Below are 12,643 nucleotides of genomic sequence, written 5' to 3' on the forward strand. Positions count from 1 at the left end.
CCAACTTGCAAGGCAAAAAGTTAGCCTTCCAATATTTAATTTGTATATAGAGACAAGAAAAATGAACCCACTTGGCTAGAGACAAAATATGCTTGTATTAGTCATGGCACAAATGGGAGCCAGAACAGGAAGTTTCATTCTACAAACCTCATTCCCCACAAGGCAATCATGGCAACTGCACACGGAGGGAAACGCTTACAGGTATCCCCAAATTAGGAAACTTGAGTCTATGTAGGACTGTTTGATGACCTACCTGCTCAACTCCCCTCCTGAGAGAAAGAGTGACCTAATGGATGTTATAGACACTTTTTTTTTTTTTTCTGTCTTTAGCTAGAGCTGGTAAAAACAATGTATCCTGAATTGGTAAAGTAACAGAAAAAAGAAACAAAACATCAACATAAATATCTCTTTTTCTCCTGTATACCAATAAAATCTTTGTTTCTTTCTTTTTTTTTAACTTAAGAATAGTATAGAGGTAGAAATGTTTTGGTTATATGTACTGCTTTTTACTGCCTGAGCCACAGGTACATGTGTGCCCTTCACCCAGACAGGGCACTCTGTACCTGACAGGAATGATATCCCTCAGACAGCATATACCAGAGGTTCTCAACCTGTGGGTCACAAACCTGTATGGAATGATTTTCACAATGAACATACATCCTGCATATCATATATTTATATTATGATTCATAACAGTAGCAAAATTACAGTTATGAAGTAACAATGAAAACAATTTTATGGTTAGGGGTCACCACACATGAGGAACTGTATAAAAAGCAGTTCATTAGGAGGCATTAGGAAGTTTGAGAATCACTGGCATGCACTATACCTGTCATGAATGATTTCAACCAGATAGTGTACACTGTACCTCTCAGGAGTGATATCACCCAGACAGTCTCCACTGTACCTGTCAGGAATTGTATCACCCAGATAGCATACACTGTAACTGTCTGGAATGATTTCACCCAGACAGCGTCCACTGTACCCATCAGGAATGATATCACCCAGAACATGTATATTGTATCTGTAAGGAATGATATCCCCCAGATAGCATACACTGAACCTGTATGGAATGACTTCACCCAGAAAGCGTACACAGTACCTGTCAGGAATGATTTCACCCAGACAGCGTACACTGTACCTGTCAGGAATGATTTAACAGAGACAGCATACACTGTACCTGTCAGGAATGACTTCACCCAGACGGCGTACACTGCACCTGTCAGGAATGACTTCACCCAGACGGCGTACACTGCACCTGTCAGGAATGACTTCACCCAGACGGCGTACACTGCACCTGTCAGGAATGACTTCACCCAGACGGCGTACACTGCACCTGTCAGGAATGACTTCACCCAGACGGCGTACACTGCACCTGTCAGGAATGACTTCACCCAGACGGCGTACACTGCACCTGTCAGGAATGACTTCACCCAGACGGCGTACACTGCACCTGTCAGGAATGACTTCACCCAGACGGCGTACACTGCACCTGTCAGGAATGACTTCACCCAGACGGCGTACACTGCACCTGTCAGGAATGACTTCACCCAGACGGCGTACACTGCACCTGTCAGGAATGACTTCACCCAGACGGCGTACACTGCACCTGTCAGGAATGACTTCACCCAGACGGTGTACACTGCACCTGTCAGGAATGACTTCACCCAGACGGCGTACACTGCACCTGTCAGGAATGACTTCACCCAGACGGCTACACTGCACCTGTCAGGAATGACTTCACCCAGACGGCATACACTGTACGTGTCAGGAATGATTTCCCCTGTCTCCTTCTCCCTCCTCCCACTTGCCTGATTTCTGTTGAGTTTATTGTGCATTGCTAAGAGGAGGAACACTGTAATATTATAGTACGTGAGGGGCTATAAAACAAATCTGCCAATGTAAGGAAAACACTATTTCTGGTTTCCAATAATGTCTGTTTAACATTTTCTCAAAAGATTATTAGTTCCCTAGACTCAATGCCGAAATGTACAAAGACTTGACTCATACCACATGTATGTGTCAGGTTGGACATATACAATGCCATATGCAATGCAGGTATACGCGTGCATGCAAATGTTTCATATACGTGTATGTTTGGATCTACACAGTCTTTATGCATATCTTTTATTTTTACAAAATTAAGATTATACTGTTCATTTTGCTTATGTATTTACTCTATGTCACCTAACAAGACGTAATGCACTACTTCCACACCTGTATATGTTCTTTGAAAATATCATTTTAGTGAATGTGTAGTAAATAATGGTATAAAAGAACAATATAATAAAATTAGTAATTGTTTATTGTTGAATATGTGGGTAGTTTGCAAACATTCAATAATGTATAATGCTATAGCAATCTATACTTCATGTAATATGTCTTCACATTTATTGACCCTGGTGGTTTGCTATAGGAAGATAAATAAAGGATTTTTTATGGATTTTTTGATTATTTTCTCGAATTGAATATTATGATAACATTTCCTTAATCTGTTCAAATGATGAATATATCTTTTCATAAGTATATGATTAATCAGAGATAAATTATATCGGTCACCACAATTAACAAAAATTCTTTGGGTTTCTACTTTACTAAACTTTACTTCCTTACATTTATGTTCTTTGAACTAGTGACTATCATTGTTTCACTCTTCTGATTAGGATTTAGTGGGTTATATATCAATGGAAGGTAAGTTCCACATATCAGACATTATGAAATTGAAGAAGACCTATGATAACTTATTCTCAGCCCTAGGGGAAGGAGAGAAGTCGTAGAAATGTCTAACCCTGATCACGGTTTGGGTGGTTATTACAGACATCAGTCTTGCTCAGATGTCTAGGGACTCATAAGAGCTCTGTAGCCATAAGGCTCTCAGCCAGCCATGCATGTCCTGGAAGGGCACCCACATGACATACAGCCCATCTCGTGAAATTGGAATTTCAGATAAACAAAATCCTGTATTTTTAAGTTTAAATATTTGCAAATATTGCCTGGAAATACTACTAATAACAAAATATTTGCTATTTACCTGAAATTCAAATTGAATGAGGCATCCTATATTTTTCTTTGAAAAATATAATAACAGTAATAATAAATAAGAAAGCCCAGACTCTGAGAATCCACTCCAAGTGGACAATAGGTAGAAAGTCCTTGAAGATGGTGTGATGGTATTTTTAAAATCCGCAAACATAAAAATAATTATACTTCTTTTCTTGTGTATGTATCTGATGTCAATTTATTTTTTAGAGTGGAGTAAGTCAAATATAATTTGTTCTTAGTCAGTTTGACTGGAAGTCTAGCAATTTTCTTAACATTCCTAAAGAACAGTCTTGTTTCAATGATTTTCCTTTACAGTTTTTTTCTGTTTTCTCTTTCATTGATTTTTACTTTGACCTTCATTATTTCCTTTCTTCTACTTATTGCTTGTTTTAGTTGCTCTTCTTTTTCTAGTTTTGTTTAAGTGAAAGCTAAAGGTTTTTGTTTTTGTAATTTAAAACTTTTTTTTTCTAACATAGGCGATAAAGACTTGTGACAAAAATCCCTGTTTCCCATTTGTTACTTTAGTGGCATTCCATAAGTTTCAATATGTTGTGTTTACATTTTCCTTCAATAAAAATATTTTCATATTTTTCTTTTTATTTCTCATTTAACATATTATTCAGACATTTCATTTAGTTTTCAAATACTATGAATTTTCATGAGATTTTTCTATTGTTTATATGTATTTTAATTTTATCTGATACAAAAGAGCATAGTGTATAACCTGAATCCTTTTAATTTTATTGGGATTTATTTTTAAGGAGAAAATGTGAATGATCCTGGTAAATATTCCATGAGCACTCAATAGCAATATTTACTTTTCATTGCCAGACTGAATGTACTATAATTATCCAGCAGGTCAAGTTGGCCGATGGCACTGCTCATGTCTTCTGTTGTCTCACTGACTTCCTGTCTCCCTGTCCTGTGAATCTAATGATTGATAATAGATCCAAGTATTAAAATCTTCGACCACATAATTGTGGGCTTACCTGTTTCTCCTCACACTTCCATTAGTTTTGACTTTATGCATTTTGAAGCTCTGTTAATAGGAACACACACATTTATGACTGCTACTTTCCTCTTGATGAACCGATATCTTTATTATTTTTATTTTTTTTATTTATTTATTTTTATTAAATCATAACTGTATACAATGATATGATTATGGGGCATCATACACTCACTTCATAAGCCATTTGACACATTTTTATCACAGTGGTTAACATAGCCTTTCCAGCGTTATCTCAGTTACTGTGCCAAAACATTTACATTCTACATTTACCAAGTTTCGCAAATACCCCTGTAATATGCACCACAGGTGTGATCCCTCCGATTCCCCTCCCTCTACCCAACCCCCCCTTTCCCACTTCCCCCTATTGTTAAGTTGTAGCTGGGTTATAGTTTTCATGTGAGAGTCCCAAATTAGTTTCATAGTAGGGCTGTGTACATTGGGTATTTTTTCTTCCATTCTTGGGATACTTTACTAAGAAGAATATGTTCCAGCTCCATCCATGTAAACATGAAAGAGGTAAAGTCTCCATCTTTCTTTAAGGCTGCATAGTATTCCATGGTATACATATACCACAATTTATTAATCCATTCGTGGATCGATGGGCACTTGGGCTTTTTCCATGACTTAGCTATTATGAATTGGGCTGCAATAAACATTCTGGTACAAATATCTTTGTTATGTTGTGATTTTTGGTCTTCTGGGTATATGCCCAGCAGAGGGATTACAGGATTGAATGGCAGATCTATTTTTAGATCTCTGAGTGTTCTCCATATATCTTTCCAAAAGGAATGTATTAATTTGCATTCCCACCAGCAGTGCAGAAGAGGAGAACCCCCCAGGCAATTGAAGCAGCTTCAAAAATACACTACTGGGACTTGATCAAACTAAAAAGCTTCTGCACAGCTAAGAACACAGTAAGCAGAGCAAGCAGACAGCCCTCAGAATGGGAGAAGATATTTGCAGGGTATATCTCTGACAAAGGTTTAATAACCAGAATCCACAGAGAACTCAAACGCATCAGCAAGAAAAAAACAAGGGATCCCATCGCAGGCTGGGCAAGGGATTTGAAGAGAAACTTCTCTGAAGAAGACAGGCGCACGGCCTTCAGACATATGAAAAAATGCTCATCATCTTTAATCATCAGAGAAATGCAAATCAAAACTACTTTGAGATATCATCTAACTCCAATGAGACTAGCCTATATCACAAAATCTCAAGACCAGAGATGTTGGCGTGGATGCGGAGAAAAGGGAACACTTCTGCACTGCTGGTGGGAATGCAAATTAATCTTTATTATTTTTAGATGACTTATTGTGTCCCTGGGAAAATATTTTTGTTCTGAATTTGACTTTTTCTCGACGTGATGTTTTCTCCTCCAACACATCCTGTCCTGTTAACTTCAGCTGCTTTGTGCTTTCCAGGCTGTCAGTGCTCTGTCTTTACCTCAGGTTCACCCTGTCTGGGGGTCCCCACTCTGTCTGCACAACGGGACGCTCTCTCAAGGCCTTACATTGGAGCAACACAGAGCTCATCTTTCACATCCTCCCTCACCTCTCAGGATCATTCTCTGATGTCCTATAAAATCCATTGTTTCCTATATTTTGTCCAGTATATTCACTATTTCAGATGAAAGAGGATAGAAACAGGAGTCATTTAGAAACAGGAGTCAGCTATCTCTCTCTCTCTCTCTCTCTATATATATATATATATATATATATGTATATTAAATTGCTGATTTAATTTCTAAATAGTTCTGGAACTACATCTTTTTCTTAATTTATCATGTAAAAATTTTCAAGTTGTGCTTTTTTGCAATCTACTGATTTAATTGTTTGTACTTACTCATGATATCCTTTCATTTTTGTAATGCCTTCAGGATATAGAGTGATGCCAACTCTTTAAGTTCTAATATTGTTTATTTTTTATTTCTATATTATTTTATAATGAGTACTATATAGGTTTATCAATCTTGTTTTTTCAGAGAATCAAATTTTCAGCTTGCTTCACATTTTATTAAAGGTTAGATTTCTTTACTTTAAAAATGTCTTCTATTCTCGTTACATTCTACCTAATACTTTTATTGGGATTAATTTTCTCATCTTTCTCCCTCTTTAAGAGGTGGATGCATCAATAATTATTTCTTTCACTTCCATTTGAAGGATTTAAATGCATAAGACATATACTTTTTAATGTATATGATGAAAGTATACACCTCATATTAAACACATTAATATTTCTGCAGGTAAAAATAAATATTACACTCTTTAGTAAAAATTAAGACTTTAGATAGCTTCACTTTGGTTCAGGTCATATTTTCCCACCAAATGAGTTACAAAAATCTTTAGTTTCAGATCATTTGGTTTTGGAATTATAGTTAAGATATTCTGGATCTATAGTACAATTTTAAATCTTATTTTATTTTATTTGTTTTATCATACATAACTTCAATCTCAGTTGCTCTGGGTAGAGTGTCATGGCATCATGATAGCCACAGCAACTTCCAACTCTTGGGCTCAGAAGATCCTCCTGCCTTGGACTCCTGAGTAGCTAGGACTATAGGTACCCGTCACAATATCCAACTAGTTTTTCCATCTTTAGTTCAGACAGAGTCCACTCTTGCTTAAACTGGCCTCAAACGCGTGAGCTCAACCAGTCGACCTATTTCTGTTTCCCTGAGGGCTAGGATTACAGGTGTGAGCCACTGCACCTGGCCTTTAATTTCATTTTGATAGCCAAACAACCATAACAAGATGTTAAGAAAAGAACAGTAGTATAATTTCTCCTTGAAAACGTGTGAAAGAATTAATAATTCATAAAGTTGGGTCTTTTGATAAAATTTGATGAAATAAATAAATATATTGTTAGGTTTATAAGAAAAAACGGCACAAGTCACTAGTGGTAAGAATAAAAAAGGGAATAAACAATAGATCAAAAGCATTGAAATGATAGTTGGAGACCACTGTTAATTGTTTTTTGCAAATAAGTGTAAATAGAGGCATAAGGTAAAATTTCCTAGAAAATTTGAATAATAAGGATGACTATATTAATAGAACTAAAACAATGAAGGTCAGTCTTTACAACTATTACACACCATAAAAACACATACTATACCATAAATGCAAAAAATTAAAATATTATTCCAAATGAATATGCAAGACTTCAGATTATACTATAAAATAATCCAAAACTTGATACTATTGTAAAAATAGATGCATAGATCAATGCCCAGAATTGAGAAACCAGAAATCAAGCCATACACCGGCAACCAAACGATCTTTGAAAGAGCAAACAACAGCCTACCCTGGGGAGAAGACATGGTATTCAATTAATGAAATAGGAAAATTGGATAGTCACATGCAGAAGAATGAAATTGGATGCTTATATCTCTCATCATATACAAAACTTAACTCAAAAAGGATTAATGACTTAAATATAAGACCTGAAACAATAAATATTTTAGAAGAATTCCTAGGAAAAATCCTTCTTGATTTTGGTCTGGGCAAAGAATGTATGACTAAGACCCCACGAGCAAATGCAACAACAATGAAAATAGATAAATGGATTCAAACTAAAAATCATGTACACAGCAAATGAAACAACCAACAGAGTAAATAGCCTACAGAATGAGAAAAAGCATCCACTAACTGTACATCCAACAAAGGACTAATATCCAAAATCTACAAATAAATAAATAAATAAGCAATTGGCATGAACATTTTTCAAAAGACGACATACAAATGGCAAAAATATGTGAAAAATGTTCAATATCACTCATCATCAGATAAATGAATATTAAAACCACAGTGAGATATCATCTTAAATCAGTTAAAATGGCCATTATTAAATCAAAACCAATAGGTGTTGGTGAGGATGCGGAGAAGAGGGAGAGCTTGTGGTGGGAATATAAATTAGTATAACCCCTCTTGAATCAGTATGAAGATTTCTCAGAGAACTAAAAATAAATCTACTATTAAATCCAGCAAACCAATAGGAAAAAGAAAACATTATATTGAAAGTATACCTTTACTCATATGTTTATTATAGCACTATTTATAACAGCAAAGATACAGAATCTACCCAAGTTTCCATTAACCAATGTCTGATAAAGACAATGTGATATATATAGACAATGGAATTGTACTCAGCCATTTAAAAAAGTATGAAATCATGGGTCAAGTGCAGTGACTCACGTCTACACTATAGGCACTTGGAAGGCCGAGGCAGGCGGATGGCCCCAGCTCACAGGTTGGAGACCAGCCTGAGCCAGAGCAAGACCTCATCTCTAAAAATAGCTGGGCACCTGTAGTCCCAGCTGAGGCAAGAGAATTATTTAAACCTAAGAGTTTGAGGTTGCTGTGAGCTGTGATGCCACAGCACTCTACAGAGGGCAACACAGTGAGTGAGCTTTGTCTCAAAAAAAAAAGTATGAAATCAGGTGTTTTGCAGCATCTTGGAATGGAGCTGGAGGCTGTTATCCTGAGTGAAGTAACTTAAGGAAAGAAAATTAAAGACTGCATATTCTCACTTGTAAGTGGGAACTAAACAACAGGTATGCATAGACATACAGAGTGTAATAATGGGCATTGGAGACTCGAGGGTGTGGGAAGTGAAAAAATTGCCTGTTGGTAATACTCTTCTACTGATGGATATCCTAAAAGCTCAGACCTCACCACCACACAATATGCCTATGCAACAAAACTACACTAGTGCTCCCTAAATTTGTAAAAATAAGTAAATAAAATATTAAAAAGTACAATATATCAAATTACACACCAAGACAAAAAAAAATAAGGTAAAAATTTGAGAACCTTTGAAAATGTGAATCCAGACTGTGACAGTTAATTTTAAGTGTCACCTTGACCAGTTTAAGGGCTAAAGAGATAGTCAGGATAGCATTATTTCTGGGTATATTTGGGAAGGTGTTTTCTGAGAGACTGGCACTTGAATTAGTGAAGTAGGGAAGGTCTGCCCTCAATATGAGCAGGCATTATCCAATGAACTGAGGGCCCAGATACAACGAAATGGAGAGGAAAGCTGAATTCACGTTCTCTTCTGGACCTGGGACATTGGGACACTCTTTCTCTCTTTTCCTCGAGTGTCAGAGGTCTACGTTTTCCAGCTTGGGTATTCTTGAACTTGCACCAGCAGACCCCCAGGTTCTCAGTCCTACAGCCTCAAACTTAAGAGTTCCATCCTCAGTTTTCTGGTTCTGAGATCTTTAAACTTGGATGGAGCCAGGCTACCAGCTTCCCCAGACTTCCAGCTTGCAGATGGCCTATTGTGGAACTGCTCCTGTGAGTCAGTTCCTGTATTGACATTATCTATATCTGTGTATCTATTGGTTCTATCTCGTGGGAGGACACTAATACTGTAACACAGGGCAAACATTTTACTAATCTCCCCAAATTCACACGGATTGTGATTATTTTAGAAAGGAGTATGTTAGATAACCTCCTAACAGGATGTACATTGTGCTGGTTACTTATCATTTTATTTTGCTATAGACAATCTTTCATTCTTAATTCACTTCATAGCTATTTTGCCAGTTAGTCAGCAAAGATCATGATAAGGGCACAATGGATAATGCTATTGCAAACTTCAGCTGGCAAGAATTTTTGTGATGTCTAACCAGACTTCAAAAGTGATTCTTACTCATCAGTTGCAAAGTAGCTGGTTGGCTACAACTTCAGCAGTTGGTTCTTGAACATTCCTGAATTCAGGCTGTCAAGAGCACGTCTTGATATTTCAAGCACAGTTTTCTGTACTATGACTTAAGCCTCTTGTGACACCACCTTTATTTTCAGACTTCCAGCTTTGCCAAAATGCTTACAAATGCCTGATTTCTTCTACTGAGTTCTTTTGTGCCTGAAATACCAAAGACTGTTTTTATTTTCTTAGACTGAACACGGACAGATGTGTCTTTTCCAACATAAACCTTTATTGGTTACTGGCTGTATGCAATACATGTGTGCTATTATACTCATCTATGCTTTAAATATATTCACTTATTTGATCCTAGCAACAAGCCAGTAGTGTAGGGAATGCTAACATTTCTGTTGAAGAGATAAGGAAACTGAGACACAGAATTGCTTAGTAATTCTTTTCTTTTTTTTTTTTGCAGTTTTTGGCCGAGGCTGGGTTTGGACCCACCACCTCAGGCATATGGGGCCAGTGCCCTACTCCTTTGAGCCACAGGCACCAATGCTTAGTAATTCTTTCCTGATCTACACAACAATGAAGTGGTGAGATTTGAATTCAAACCAGCTACTCTAGCTAAAGAAGTTGCACTTTTAATTACTCTGCTTCTCTGTCTCACTAATGGAATGCATGTGATATCCTTCCTAGCTCCTTAAGGCAAAATCCAAAGCCGTGTGTGTGTGTGTGTGTGTGTGTGTGTGTGTGTGTGTGTGTGTGTGTTTCAATGTCGTATGTTACGGGCAATTTCCATTTACTCTCAACTCTCAAATTGTACAGGGAAAATGCATTGTATGACAATTTCTATTCTGCAGGATATTCCTGTCCTAGCAATTCTATCAACATTAGATAAATCTAACTTACTCTAACCTATTGGTTGAAGTAGATTTCTCCTGTAAAAAATTAGAAGTAGTGATATGCAATCCCTTACATCACTGGGCAAGAGAGATGAATAGAACCTTCTCTAAAGAAGGTTAAACAAATGGCTAATAAACATATGAAAAAATGCTTATTATCCCTAATTATTAGAGAAATGCAAATCAAAACCACCCTGAGATACCATCTAACCCCAGTGACAATGGCCCCTATCACAAAATCTCAAAACTGCAGATGCTGGCATGGATGTGGAGAGAAGGGAACACTTTTACACTGCTGGTGGGACTGCAAACTAATATAACCTTTTTGGAAGGAATATGGAGAATCCTCTAAGAACTCAAACTAGACCTCCAATTTGATTCTGCAATCCCATTACTGGGCATCTACCCAGAAGAAAAAAAATCCTTTACCATAAGGACACTTGCACTAGACTGTTTATTGCAGATCAATTTGTAATCGCCAAAATGTGGAAACAGCCTAAATGCCCACCAACCCAGGAATGGATTAACAAGCTGTGGTATATGTATAGTATGGAATACTCTTCAGCCATTAAAAAAGATGAAGACTTTACATCTTTTGTATTAACCTGGATGGAAGTGGAAGACATTATTCTTAGTAAAACATCACAAGAATAGAGAAGCAAGAATATTACATACTCAATTTTGATATGAGAACAATTAATGACCTAGTACACGGTGGGAGGTGGAGGAAGGGAAGAATAGAGAGAGGGAAGGAGGGAGTGGATGGGGGGGTCACTGTGTGTGACACACCTTTTGGGGGCTGGACACAGTTATAAGAGGGACTTTACCTAACAAATGCAATCAATGTAACTTGGTTCTTTGTACCCTCAATGAATCCACAACAATTAAAAAAAAGTAGTAATATATCTCATGTATTATCACAAAGTTGGAATATTTTAATAATAAATACACATAAAAATTAAAATTCATAATTTCGTTGCTGAATAAATAATATGCAATGGACTTGAATGAAAAATGTCATTATCTTATAAATACATTTCATAAAAATCTTATAAATAGCAGGGTGGGGTGGCTCATGCCTGTAATTTCAGCACTGTGGGAGGCTGAGGAGGGAGAATTGCTTCAGCTCAGGAGTTCGAGACTTGCCTGAATGAGAGTGAGATCCCGATGCATTAAACAAAACAAAACAAACAAACGAAAACAGCTGGGCACTGAGGCAAGCACCTATAATCCCAGCAGCTTCCAGAGGCTGAGGCAGTGGGATGCCCACAGCCCCATTCTGAGTTTGCAGTGAGCTATGACACCACTGCACTCTGCTCAGGGCACAGGGTGGGACTCTGTGTCAACAGGGAAAAGAAAAACAAAAAAAAGCAAGCAAATAAAAATCTTACAAATAAACACTTACTTGGCAGGGGAGATACCGTGATCACGGAGGTGGCTTTCCCAGGGCGAGGCTTGTCCATTGGACTCCGGATGTACCCCAAATGTGGGAAACTCAACTGCATAATTGATGGTAGTGGGGGACTGTGTTTGCAGTCTTCCCTTTAAAAAAGAAAAAAAAAATTTACAAATAGTAGATGCTCATAGAAGATATTTATAATAGAAGGTATTTACTAGATAAAAAATTTCGTCAACAGAATTACTGAGTTTTTAATATTATAAGTTTTTAGTATTTTTGAAACCAAAAACAAGTTTTCTTTCAACTTGAATGAATGTATTGGCCATTGATGATTGGAGGGTGACATAAAAAACTAGAAAGACCCTGACTGTGGAGGGTGGATACAGTCAGTGCTGAGGGAGTTGGGGTGCTGCAAATAGGAAATATTGTTGAGTCTTTGAAATCAGTCATGTGGTACATTTTAGAGGTGGGATTCAAGTTGGAAGCTGCCAAAAAATCCAGGAGTTTATATAATCCTTCTTATCATCACAGAAGAGAAAGAGGGAAAAAAAAAAACCAATAGAGGAAGTAAGCATAGCAAATTCAGTGAATTAGGAGAAAATATGCTATTTTATATTTGTAGTATAAAAAGAGAAAAAG

The 12,643-nt window shown here is 37.0% G+C and overlaps 1 pseudogene; it reads left to right on the forward strand.

The window, feature by feature from the left end:
• Positions 1-12,002: 12,002 nt before the first annotated feature.
• LOC128582862 (uncharacterized) lies at positions 12,003-12,150 on the forward strand (annotated as a pseudogene).
• Positions 12,151-12,643: the final 493 nt, after the last annotated feature.

This window comes from Nycticebus coucang, chromosome 3, assembly GCF_027406575.1.
Source record: "Nycticebus coucang isolate mNycCou1 chromosome 3, mNycCou1.pri, whole genome shotgun sequence".
NCBI lineage: Eukaryota > Metazoa > Chordata > Mammalia > Primates > Lorisidae > Nycticebus > Nycticebus coucang.